At 38.2% G+C, this 13,774-nt stretch overlaps 1 protein-coding gene and 1 long non-coding RNA gene across 2 annotated transcripts in view; one reads left to right on the forward strand and one right to left on the reverse strand.

Annotated features, from left to right (window-relative positions):
* ncalda (neurocalcin delta a) overlaps nucleotides 1-13,774 on the reverse strand; it is a 134,662-nt gene that overhangs the window by 89,952 nt on the left and 30,936 nt on the right. The gene's annotated exons all lie outside the window — the stretch shown is intronic.
* LOC130914562 (uncharacterized) lies at nucleotides 5,573-6,254 on the forward strand. Its single transcript, XR_009062962.1, has 3 exons — nucleotides 5,573-5,707; nucleotides 5,773-5,823; nucleotides 6,201-6,254. It is a non-coding gene; the product is annotated as an uncharacterized LOC130914562 (long non-coding RNA).

Here is a 13,774-nt window from a genome sequence, read left to right on the forward strand (position 1 = left end):
ACAGACCGCTGTGACAGTCTGGAAAAATGTGGCCCAGATCGGATTTGAACCACATACGAAAGTGACCCAGATCGGATTTGAAATGGTCCAGTTCTATTCGACTTGTCACGTTCAGACCGTCAAGTTAAAGCCTCACTCGAGTCGGAAAAACACGAAAAAATTGGATTCGTGCGTTAAGACCTGTAGTATGAACGTAGCCTTAGACTTCCATTCTCCGTGTCAAACAGCTGAACAGGACAGGTTAAAAAAAAAAAATAAAAAAAATAAAATAAACAAGAATAAAGTAGAAAAATGCTTGTCTTTATTTAATGCTTCACTGAGTGAGTCCACTCAAATCCGCTCACGCTGACACACAATGAGTTGCCACAGCAAATGTTCAACAAGATAAACGATGATTGACACATGCGGCGCTTTGAAGATTTGACTTCCAAGCCGCCGAGACGAGATACGATTTTTTTTTTTACCGAAATGACCCGAGAGCCAAAGTCCTGGATAAAAAAATAATGCAGTTTATACGACCACCATTCTTCATGAAAAACATGCCAATCACATTTTCACCGTGTACATTTGGAGAAGTGATGTCCAGTAAGCAACCTTATCATGACGGCACAGTGGTTAGATGATAATTTAAACATGGAGAAAATGAAGTCAGCCAGCCAATAATGCATTCAGTATGTAAAATGACGAGCGGTCAGATGACTTTGTAACGCTGCCTTTATTTTCGGCTTAACAAAACTCAGGCACAAAACAACACGCACGGAGATGCGAGCTCCAACTCCATCCAAATAGTACTGCCGTGTATCAGTTTAGCTGCTGTAAAGCACATGTCGTTAGTGCCGCAAATGTAAACAAAGCGCTGTAGAATGGGTACATGACATCTCCCTCTTTTGAGTTAATCATTTTCACAGTGTGCAACAAAGCATATAACATTAGTAATCACTTTTCAAATTAATCTAATTTATTTGTCTGCTCAATTGCAGTCACAGTAGATAATCAAAACTTATTGGCACTTATTAACACTTATCAATTTAAATATGCACATTCCTGTTGTAATGAAATAACAATAATATTCTGTAGCCACAAATATTATTCAAAATCTTTTCTTCTTCCAAGTTTTTTTTTTTTTTTTTAGGATTAAGTATAATAATGTATTGCTTAAAATAAGGCAGTTAAGATTCTTTTCAGCTAGCTATTTTTCTTCCAAGAAATCAGAGAAATACACTTGAAGCGCTGGCAGATAATTTCACTTATTTCCAATAGATTTACACTTAAAACTGAATAGTTTTAAGGAGGTGTGTTTTGCAGTGTATTAATGTTATATATGTTAGGAATGGCATACTTTTAAAGGCATTTTTGTGCAATTTAGGTATTTACTCTGTAAGTAATTGTTGCCAAAAGTTTACCATTACACAATGTCAGACAATCTGTCATTATTTAGATGTTGGAATTGACGACTTGTTCATATTTTATGTTGAAAAAAAAGAGCAATAAATTATATTTTTGCACAGTAATATTTTCTTTTGTGTATACTTTAAAATTTTACATAAATCTTTAAATAGAATTATCGGCTTGACATTATCGGTTATCGGTTGGAATGAGGAGGAAATTATTGGTTATCGGTATCGGTTGAAAAATGTATTATCGTGCATCACTAATATAAATACAAACAGAAGTTTTGCAAAAATTTAAGCTAAGAGGACCAACTGAAAAGCTTGAAAAATGACATTCTATCCACTTTCAATGCAAATTGTTGCGCAAACCTAGTAAAAGGAAAAATATTGTAAACAAAACCGCTTCAAAATCAGAAATAGCATTTTTTGGGTTAGCGAACGCAATATGTCACCAGCGTTAGAACTAACGCCGTTCATGTCAATCTGTCATTTCACAGACGTCCCTGCTGCTCTCTGTGGTGTTCTCTGTTGACAGCTTTTTGCTCTCATGCACATACTAGCCCCGGAGTCCACATGACTCTTCTCACTCTAACTTGAACACAGCACGTCCCAGAAGAGGTTATTGATTGGCTAACATAGGGTAAGTCAATCAGAGACAGTCTGACAGAGTAAGCCGGGTATTGTTGACGATATCTTCAGTGACAAGGATGCACTAAATGACCCAAATGCTCGACAGTTCAATCCAAACAAAGATTTATTTTCCAGTTCATAAAGTTAAAAAAAACAGAAGTTAACAAAAATTCACAGCAAATGCTGGACATCACTCAACTGAGTAGATCTCACTAGAAACAAAAAAAGCATTGGTTCAAAAACATGAATCGTTCTCAAAAAGGGGCTTACACAAGGACGTTGCGTAGGACGTGGCAGGAAAGCAGACAAACCGACACTGGGCAAGGTTAGAAACAGGCTATTTATACAGAGGGTCACAGGTGGACGCAATCAGCCTGATTGGCAAGGGCAGGAAGTAAAGTTAACTCGAGGAGGCACGCCACTACCAAAATAAAAGAATCTGACATGAATCAACACAACACATTAACAAGACTTCCGAGACGTGACACTTCAGTTGATTATTATTGTTATTATGATATTATTTATTTCATAATGCACATCAACTTTTTTTTTAAGTCAAGTTTATAAAAATAAAGGTGCCTATTACAATTTCTGCATGCTTTATTGTTCCATTACATTTCATAGGGTTTGGACCAGTTTGTTAATCTTATTTTAAAAAAGCAATTCGTGAGAGTTACAAATTACCTCTCTCAAAAAGTAATTGAGTTAGTAACACAGTTACCTCAGTGTAAGAGTAATTATTTACTCAGAATAGTAACTGACGTTACTTTTCATGTTCTAACATTATTACATTTTACATTCTATAACATCTTTCACATCAAAGATGTTTATATTAACCAATTGACGAAAAAGAACGCTATATACAGTATTTTAGAACATTTGGTATTTATTTGGATCAAATATATTAGTCTGTTAAGAAAACGGAAATGTAAACTGACCATTAAACAGTGCAAACTGTATGTTAGGCCTACCGCACAATAAGCAGAACACTATCCTTAAATATTCTGTGACGTAACAATATTAAACATTGAATTATAATTCAAGTTTGAGAATGCGACCTTTGAAATTCCTTGAGCCCATCGATATCATCGTTGTCTTGTTGTGTTTGCCAGAGCGTGCAGTGAAGCAGGCCATGATCTCCCCACCAAGCCAATCATCATGGCGTTTGCAATGGCGTCAGCACTAGGCCTGCAGAATATATCATTTGAACATCGCCATCACAATGTGCACATGCGCATCAGTTCCATTGCAGGGCGTACGACTGCTTATTTTAAACTTTGATTTTTTGAACAAGTAAACTTTTACCACGGTACAACATGCCCAGCCGTCATTACATCCTTGAGCGATTCGGCTGTGGAAGATTCGAGAACGATTCACAAACATCCAAATTCCGATTATTGAAATATGTAAAGTAAAGCGGAACTAATCCACAGCACGATCTTCGGGACGCAATGAGAAACGGACCGCATTGCGTCCCGAGAGTAAACATCATGCTTGTCATAGACCCGGGTAATGCCAATGCTCGACTCACGGCTTTAGCTCAACTCATGCCGCTGGATAAAAAACACAAGAATACCTGACGGCTGCTGACAGCTGCTACAAACTACATCAACATCGTTTTACTGTGGATAATAGATATCATATGTATATAGAACTAGATGCAAAATGACAGACTTAGCAACATTGAAGTATGGAAAACTAGATGCGGTAGTAAACAGCCGCCATCTTAAAGCAGGAGACTTCCCTAGTAGGCTGTTGTGAACCTTCCAAGCGAACCTAATTAACTTTTTATCTAAAATACTCCTAAATCGGCAAAATCTTGACTTGAATCTATCTTCAAAACAGTTTTAAAACTTTCACATGTCAAAAGTAGACAGAAGGGAAATTATGGAATAACGGGAGCAATTTTAACAACTTTAACAGTTGATTCGCAAAATTAAATTAATTGAATGTAGTTTAAAGCTGCTGATACAGAATGGGGACTTGAGTAGTTTATTTACTATTTTAAAATGTTAACTTGAAACTGAAATAGTCGTTTATTTAAACCTGAGAGGCTTTTTATACAATTTTTGTAACTAATGCTCGAAACATTAAAAGCATCTAATAGCTTGGGGGATTTGGGGGATTTTCCACTGACAGTTTACAATATTATTTGCACGTTTTACTGACTGACTATGCCATTTCTGTTTGTAATTTATAATCTTTTGTGTTTGTCACTGAATAAACAGGTCAGTTTCTTGTTACCAACCACTGTGTTATTCAAACTCACCTAATTCAGCTGGCTAGTTGTTATCAAGAGTACTAAAACCCTTTTCAACATGAGGCTGACAACTAAGTAAGGAGGCTAAATAACTTTAAACTTTAATACATGCTCAGATAGGCCGGTATCGGTATCGGCCAGTATCGGTATCGGATCGAAAGTGCAAAACAATATCGGTATCGGATTGGAAGTGCAAAAACCTGGATCGGGACATCCGTAGTTTATACTGCAATATACCGCAAATCCCCAAAAAGTCGCAATATCAGTTTTTTCCAATATCATTCAGCCCTTGTCAGCACACCTTTCCCTCCTCCCCCCTCCCACTCTGCTCTCTCCTGGTAGGAGGCAGCTAATGTATGACATAATCAACTGTCGACAACTTGCGCTTCATTCAACCAATTTGTAGTAAAGCGCCCCTTCACATCCTCAGTAACGGTAACGGTTTTGCATAGATGGGAAAAGTAATTCATTAGATTACTCACTGATGAAAAAAAAAAAAAATGCCGTTAGAAACGCCGTTATTAACAACACTGGTTGGGAGGGAGTTGTCTTATCCCTTATTGTATGACAGAACAACAAAAACGCTTTTTAAAATCGTTGTATACATACACTATATATTTACATATATTAGGGGTGTGCCATCTTAGGCACCCCACGATTCATACAATTACGATTCAGGGCACTATGATTTGACGATTGGATTATGATCACGGTTATCACGATAATCACGATTATCGCTGCATCGTACATTACTAATGAATAAAGTAGCCGAACAAATGAATGCCCATTATTTATTCAAAATATCCTAATGGTTCAACAGGAACGATGGAAACATGCCCATACAAAAAAAGCTGCCCTAAAGCTGCTTTTTTGTTTTATTTATAAGGGCAAAAACATTAACCATTTTAAAGTCAGTACTTATTTCTCTCAACAATACAATAGTCTTCAGAAATAAGACTTCTTTTAACCAATATATTTTGTTTTCACTGATTTCAGTACTATTTCGCATGTTTGTAATGTTACTGCTGTACTTAAAGGGCAACTGAAGAGCTTTTCAGATTTCGCTCTTAAGTGTTTTACTCAGTTGAATTGTATTAAATGCGTCATTCGCTCTCTCAAAGTCACATAAAAAAAAAAAAAATCATAATAATTGACCGCGTAGTTTTTGAGTTATGGCCATAGCAACACCATAGCAACGAGGGACGCGCCGTCCTGCCGACCCCTACCTCGTGACGTAACTTCCAGGAAGCCTCGCCACCACTCTGAACGCGGAAATATAGCACGACGCTATCCTCGCCATATATTGCATACATTTTCTGGGTTTTACTCGCGGGATTCGTCATGCCATCTCGATGTGTAGCGATGAATTACTCACAGGAAGATTCGAGACTCTAGGAGTGGTCCCAAAAAAACTTCTCCTGCAAAGGTGTGGACCGTTTTTGTTAGCATGCATACAGGTCCCCAATCGGCTCATTGTTTTCATCATTTCAGCCACGACAGCTTTGAAAACCTACAACAATGCAACCTTGGTTTTGCAAAGACGTAAGTAGAACATTAATGGCTTTTTTTGATAAACGAGGGGGACTCCTACTGCCTGTTTGTTGAAGTGCGACATTTTTTTTTTTTTTGCTGTTGGCCTGTCATAAGTAGATAGGTTGGCTGATGTTGTCTACTCGTGTGATTTTATTACTATATCAATAGGTGTTATGTAAATTCAAATGTCCCCAGCACCAAATAGGTCCTTGGCTCGTTTTTTATACTTTAACATCAAGGTCTGCCTATTTGAAGAGGGAACAATAGCATCAAATAGATGCTGCTATGACTGGGGCATTATTATTTGATCACCAAGAAATTATTATTAAATTAAAATTAGGATTCATCCAATATTTTCATGCTGCTGTGATTTTTTTTTTCTCCAGGAAGCCAAACATAAAAAATTAAGTGGCGGAAACCCTCAACACGATGAAAAAAGCGTTGCAAGTCAGTCGCCACCCAGTTTCCCAAAATCAAGAGAGAGTGGGTCGAGTCATATGATGACCGAAGTGATGCGGTGTCCAGCGATGACGACTGAAGAGATCCTATGAGGCCTGCCAGATGCTGAATTTCTTCCGTCAGCGACATCAGATGATGATGATTTAGGAGAAATAAATGTAGCAAATTTTGATGACATGAAATCATAAACTAGTCATATATATACAGTACACATTTTTTTAAAGAAAAATCAAGTTACCTTCATATTTTAATGATAATGCATTATCTTTGTATAGAGAACACTTCATGCTACAGAAAAGAGTAAATTCAAATACATAAATCTGGTATCATTTATTATTGTGGCCTATTAAATATTTTTTCAGAATGTAATATAATTACAATATATTATATACCAATAGAATACATTAAACAGTCAACAAAATGTGTCAATGTTGTTAACAATTTATAGTTTTATTTTTTTAATGTAATTCATGCCCCTGTCAGTGCTTCAGCCTCCTCAAGTTTGGCTCTCACGTCTGGGATCTCCTGATGACACAGGCATACTCTTGGAAGGGTAATTACTTGACGGTTTACAGCAACACCTGCAAAATAAAATGGTTTTGTCATTTATTTTGAAATATCAATAACATATCATTCATTTAGCCACATTTGGGCTAGCTTTATCATATTTAGATCGGTAGGAGCTGTCCCATTACCTAATATCCGGTTTTAGCTATGTGTAGAGCATTCATTCAGCCACATTTGGGCTAGCTTTATCATATTTAGATCGGTAGGAGCTGTCCCATTACCTAATATCCAGTTTTAGCTATGTGTAGCGCATTCATTTAGCCACATTTGGGCTAGCTTTATCATATTTAGATCGGTAGGAGCTGTCCCATTACCTAATATCCAGTTTTAGCTATGTGTAGAGCATGGAAAAAATATACAACCATGTAATCGCATTCTGATAAAAAAATCACGATGCTGGACTTACCACTCACTCTCCCGTTCGTGAAGTGTCGAGCTTTCAATTGGCGTCATGACGCCATCTGCTGTGTCAAGTAAATCGCCGTCATCTGACGCCTCAGGTTCAAACATGTAGGGATTAATTGTAGTTCATCTTTCCTGGGAGCCTTTGCCATCGGTAGCGTCACGAAAGAGCGGTCCTGAATGGTTACCTTTGGTGGAAATATCACTGACATCGTTGTTGCTGCTATACTAGCTGTGGGTAGTCTTCTGTTGCCTACGTCACACTTCCGAGTTTGCGAAGGGACCATTAACGGAGTGCAAAAAAACTAAAAAAAACGCAAATTATCCTTACAATTACGTGTTGATAATGTCATGGTTGTTTTGATGAACTTGTCCCAAGTTTATATTCATAAAATTACACCAAAATCCGGAAAGGTCTTCAGTTGCCCTTTAACCATGGTTTTACACGTATTTTCACTGAATATGAAATACACGTTAGCAAATTACCTAACTAGCATAGCGCTTGGCGCTAACTGTTAACATCTCAAAAACAACAACAATAAAGGCTAAACAGTACAAGAGAGTTCGTGTACTCACCTCTTATAGACGCAGACGGTTCTTAGCAACACAGTCAGGACATTTTTCAATTGACATGACTTGAAACTACTGCTGGACATCTGAAAGACGAGGAGCAACGAACTATCTCTCTTCCCCTCTTGCTCTAAAAATAACTTGCTCACAGATAACTTGCTCACTCTGCCTGTCTCATACACAAATTTATTCTCCAGTCTTTTGAAAAGGAATAAATCTCTTGATCGGTAACCGGCAGTGTCCATCATAACGTGCATGCGTTAAAGGCTCGGTTCCACTACGAGTGGCTGTCATAAAGTTATTAGGAAAGTCATAGTTTTTGAACCTTTATGAATTGTAATCGAATCGTCACGTGTCGAATCGCGATGCATCTAATAATCGATTTTTTGGAACTCCCTTAACATTATACATATATACATGTATATGTACATATATACAGTGGTACCTCTACATATGAGGTTAATTCCTTCCAGGACCTTGTTTGTAAGTCGAAATGGTCGTATGTCAAGCAGGATTTTCCCACAAGAATGCATTATAATCCCATTAATTCGTTCCACAGCCCAAAAACCTACACCAAATCCTTAATAAATACTGCTGGTACTATTACAAATGGCAATTACACGTAGCAAAACAAATAAATTATAATTAAAAATCGGAATTATAATATAATAAAAATAATAATAATTCCTGTAATTGGGTAACGAATCGGGTTCTAATGTGGCGGACGTTATTTTCTGTACCTGAGTGCACAGCGTGGCTGACATGACACAGAGGGAGTGGAGCGGCTGAGAGTTTACTTTCGCTTTCAATGTTTTCTTGAGAACACCATCAACTTTGGCGGTCAGGAGGCATTTTATGTTGGATAAGTTCTGAAATAAATGATAAAAACCTGACAAAGATGGCAATTTCTTTGGTGATGTTGGCACAATAATAATTGTCATCTTAACTTATAAAGACTGGCGAATGGTGGTCAGAGGAGGACCGTGGAGATATATTGTTGAGCCAGTTCACGGATGCGCACCCCACGCTCACATTTTTCGATAATTTGCATCTTCATTTCAATGGCAAGTGTCACCTTTTTCCTTGTTTGACCATCTGTATAAACCTTTTTGAAACCTTAGTTGATTTCTCTCACAAGAAAATTTGCCGTGCGTCTGTCCGTGGTGCTGTCATGTCGTCGTATTTCGAGCATGTCATCGGATGTAGAAACAAACGGCGTGTCAAATTTTGGTTCCAGTAATCCATGTGCTTTGTTGACATGTCTTCAGCAAACCATTTGCGGGCTTTCTTTCTTCTATTCTTTTTTCAGAGAAGTAACGATAACTCTTTACTTTTCAAAAGCCAGTTGAACAACACTGGTCACCCAACCATACTCTTTGTGATCAAAGAAGTGTGTTTTACAGAACAATAAACGTATAACAATCTTTTCCATAGTTGGAACTACTACAGCCGTGCTACCTACACATACTGTAAATTAAGGCTCAATTTACAGTGTATGTAAATTATTGGTGGTTCATGAGCTTAATTCAAGATAATGAACCACCCCACCAATGTACCTTACTTGAACTTCCCTTATCTTTAGTAATTTTGAGCCATTTAAAAATCTCACTGAAATATTAATAAAATTGAAAACTTGATGAGACAACTAAAACCTAATTTAGGGAGCACTTACAACAATCCAATCAACAATACAACAATCCAGGTGCATTGTGGCTATGACCATGTTTCAGTGGGCATATTATCCGTATTTTCATGATAGAACTGTAGCGCGGTGGCTTATTTTAAGATCTTATCTTTATTTCAATTGTGAAATGCAGTTAGCATTGATTGACAGAAGTAATTATTGCATTGATTCAACAACACATATGGGTTAGGTGTCTCATGCATGCATTAGAAATCGTGCTGTAGTTGGGCGCGCCATCTCCAAATGTGTTGGAAACAGGAAGGTGCTCACATTTGTTAAAGGAACACAACTTCCGATGTCAACCGTGGTTGGTATTGGAGTCTGCCCTAATAATGCCTGCCTATACATATAAATTAAAAACCATGGCATTAAATGGTGCAAAATATGCCATTTTACTGTGCAACTTGGAACTAAAAAAACCAAAGCAATTGCACAGAGATGATGTGTAGGCTGATCATGACTAATAGTGCACACACAGAACAGACAGGACGATCTGAAGCCAAAGTCAGAGAGAGCCTAGCAATGTTTCTCATTAAGCATGCCTCAGGGAGTGACCAGAGCTCACTTTGCTTCCTGTGCAGAAAAAAATAGAAACAGGATATAGCATCACGGAAAATAACCAATAGGACGGAAGTCACATCAGGGGAGGTCAAGAGACTGGATGACTCTATGGAATTAGGAACAGTTTGAATTTTTTTTTCTTTTTTCTGAAAATACAAAAGGCTGAACAGCTTGACTTTGTGTCATAAGCTTAAGCGTGCTAACCACTTCACGATTAACATTTCAAGACAGCTTTAGAAAGCAAGAAAAAAACGACTTTTGAGTTTTGTTGTTAAGCACATATCAAATGATGTTTTTTTTTTTTTTTTTTTTTAATGAAAAAAAGAAAATCTCTAGTAATTATCTAATATATACACTGTCCATGCCTGATGGATATAACCTTAAAATCCAACTAAAACATTGCTTATAGGTGAACATGGTTTTTCGAATTAAGAATAAAGTTACAGTATAGGGCCCTATTTTCGTGACGTACATCCATAAGGTCCTGCGTAAATTGCAACATCATTGGTCAAGTACGTTTCCAGTGAATTGTCCGCCATTACTTTTTGGTGCCATCTACTTTTCACATAACATGGAATCTTCTACTGCCACACAAGTCCACCACACGAAAAATTTTTGCCTGCCATAATGTCGGCAATTCAGCGTCCCAGTCATAACTCTTTTCATTGCGCCCAAAATCCCGGGCAGGGATTTATAAATATGATTACGCAGGCAGGAGTTAAATTATTTGCCGAAATCCATTATAAATTAAATTAAATGAGGAAGGAGGAAATACTGTGCCTTTGTGGTCAATATATATCCATGCATTCTTCTTAGTGGTTGCGGGGGTACTGGAGTCTATATTCTTTTTTTGTTTTCTTTTAAACTGTCCTGTTAAGCTGCTTGACACATACATCCATTGTGATCATCATTCAACATACCTCGTTTATTAAGAGAAAGCAGCGAACAGGAAGGAGTTATGACGGAACAGAAAAGAGAGAGAGAGAGAGAGAGAGAGAGAGAGAGAGAGAGAGAGAGAGAGAGAGAGAGAGAGAGAGAGAGAGAGAGAGAGAGAGAGAGAGCACAAACAACAACAAGAAATACATTAAACACCTACTCTAACAAACTAAGAATATGTTGTTAGTGCTGTCATTAGCTAGCTGTATTTCCGGTTGACACCATATGGAGTCTATATTCCATAACTTCAGGTGAGACACATGATATACGTATACAGAACTAGTCATAGTCATTGACATGGGCAAAATTGTTGTTTCTTAATGTAAGAAAAACCTACTGGGTCAAAACAAAAAAAAAGATCACATACATACTATCTAAGGGCTCTTTCACACTAGCACTGTTTGGTCTTTTTAAAAGGACCTCAGTTCTTTTTCTCAGATAGTGCGCTTCATTTTGCAAATTTGAACACTCATCCGAACTGTAGTTTAGACCAAACAAACGAACTTTGGTTCGCTCAATAATAGAGGGTCTCTGTCCGCTTTAAGCGCACCCTGGCATGCGAATGCAAATGAAACAGGGCGCACTTAAGCTACTTTACGTGCAGCATCACAGCGAGGAACTGTGATTCTCCAGGTTGTGACGCTACACACAGTGAATCTTTGGACACGGAGGTACAGCACGCATGCTATTCGAAATCAACAATGGCAAGAGAACGGACGGTTAACCACGGCCAAATATTGTTGTGCTGCGCTAAGCGGTTGCATTTGATACACAGAATTGGCTTCCAAAGTGGTTGTGTTTTGCATGCTGTTCCTGAATGCACCGTGTGAGATGCAGAAAAAGGGTAGTATATTTTCACTTTCTATGTTGTGTTTTTGATGGCGTTAACTACGGCGGATAGTAGTTCTAAAATAAATGATTAAACACCTGACGAAGCAGGCGTCTTCCTTGTTGTTGTTACAGTATTGAGGAAACAATTGCCTGAGACAGAGGCTCCATTTTTTGGTTGTTTTTTCCCCCCTTGACCCGGCAGGGATTGGTGGGGCAGATAGTTCAGTTAGCGCAGTGTGAATTCTGAACATTTTCAACAAATCATTTGCAAGTGTTTTTGCGAGGTAGCTGTCCAACTGGACCCTGGCCCTCTTGGTCTAATGTGAAAGTGTCCTAACTTTGCCTGGTACACCAGACTCACCGCTGTTCCAGCTATTGAGTCTGGCCACCATTCAGCGGATACAATTTCCAGGGCAGAGCAAGCCACAGCAAACAGACAGCGGAGTGGACCAATCAGCGACGGGCAGACGTGACGTTAGTAAAACGACGAGAGCAGGACGAGGGACTTGCGCGCGAAAGGAAACATACGAAGAGAGCGGAGTTTATTCAACATGGCTAGCGCGAGACAGACTGTTGTCAATGACTCGTGTCGATGTGTTTTTGGTAAAATAACTGATTTTACCGTGGATTGGAACATATTCTCGGCTCTCCTGTTCACCATCTGTGTTGTTGTGGAGACGACTTCCGACGCGCAAGAGTGACGTTGCTCGTTAAGAACACGTCACGCAAATAAACGAATCTGATTTGTGATTGATTTTGTACCTGCTCGAGAGGCCGTTAATGGGCTGGGTCCCAGACTTTTCTCTCAGTGTTTGAAAAATACAGGGAGAACAGTCTGGCCGTGCCAGGCAAGTCCTAACTGACTGACTGACTGACTAACTAACTAAAAGTAATTAACCAACCTTGCATTTCAGTTCCAAAGAGCAATTATTTATATATTTATTTTAAAATTATGAAACAGGCCTGGATAAAATAGTAAATGAAAGCACCCTAACCTTGACCTTGATATTTAGTAACACAATCATTTTCAGCAATCACTGCACTCAAATGATTTTCACAGTTTCCTTGCATGAGCTCATTGCCGACGTTATCTCAGGTTTTAAGCGTGAATACTCCAGACGGGAAGTTTCAAATGCTTCCACACATGTTCAATCAGGCTCAGAGAAAGCCATTTCAGAATTTCAGAATAGTCCAATGTTTCGCTCTCAGCAATTTAGGTATGTTTACCTGCATTATGGTTCACTGTCTTATTGCAAGACCTACCACCTACAACTGACACCAAGATATCTGAGACTGGACAACACATTTCTCTTAATAGTATTGAAAGGTCATTACACCGTGCAATGTTTCAAGAAAATATGTGCTAGATGAAGCAAAGCAGTCAAAGAGCATAACCGGGCCTCTTCCATATTTGACAGTAGGGACTGTGTACATATCAGTGATCACTGTGGGTTGAACAGACAGGTAAACTTTTGAGCACAAATATAAATAATGCAACAACCTACAAAGGAGATTCAGAATTTTTGCTGCATGACAACATGCAGTTTCATGCAGACATGCAGATTCCAATGAAAAATATATTAGAGATCAACCAATATGGGTTTTTCAGAACTGATACCGATTATTAATAGTTAACCGATTTTTGGAGCTTCATTCTAGGGCTGTCCGAAACGACAAATTTTCTCCCGATTAGTCAGCCGACTATTTTTACGATTAGTCGTCTAATCTAATGATTTAAAAAAATATGTATTTTTTTTTACTAATTTAGCAATGACATTTTTGTTGACGCTTATCAATTCACAAAAACATTTTTGAACACTTAAATCAGGGGTGTCCAAACTTTTTGCAAACGGGACCAGATTTGGTGTGATAAAAATGTGGGGGGCCGACCTTGGCTGACATCCTTTACGTAGAACAATATATTTAAGCAAATTTTAGCAAGCCATTCTG

This window comes from Corythoichthys intestinalis, chromosome 4, assembly GCF_030265065.1.
Source record: "Corythoichthys intestinalis isolate RoL2023-P3 chromosome 4, ASM3026506v1, whole genome shotgun sequence".
NCBI classification, from domain to species: Eukaryota; Metazoa; Chordata; class Actinopteri; order Syngnathiformes; family Syngnathidae; genus Corythoichthys; species Corythoichthys intestinalis.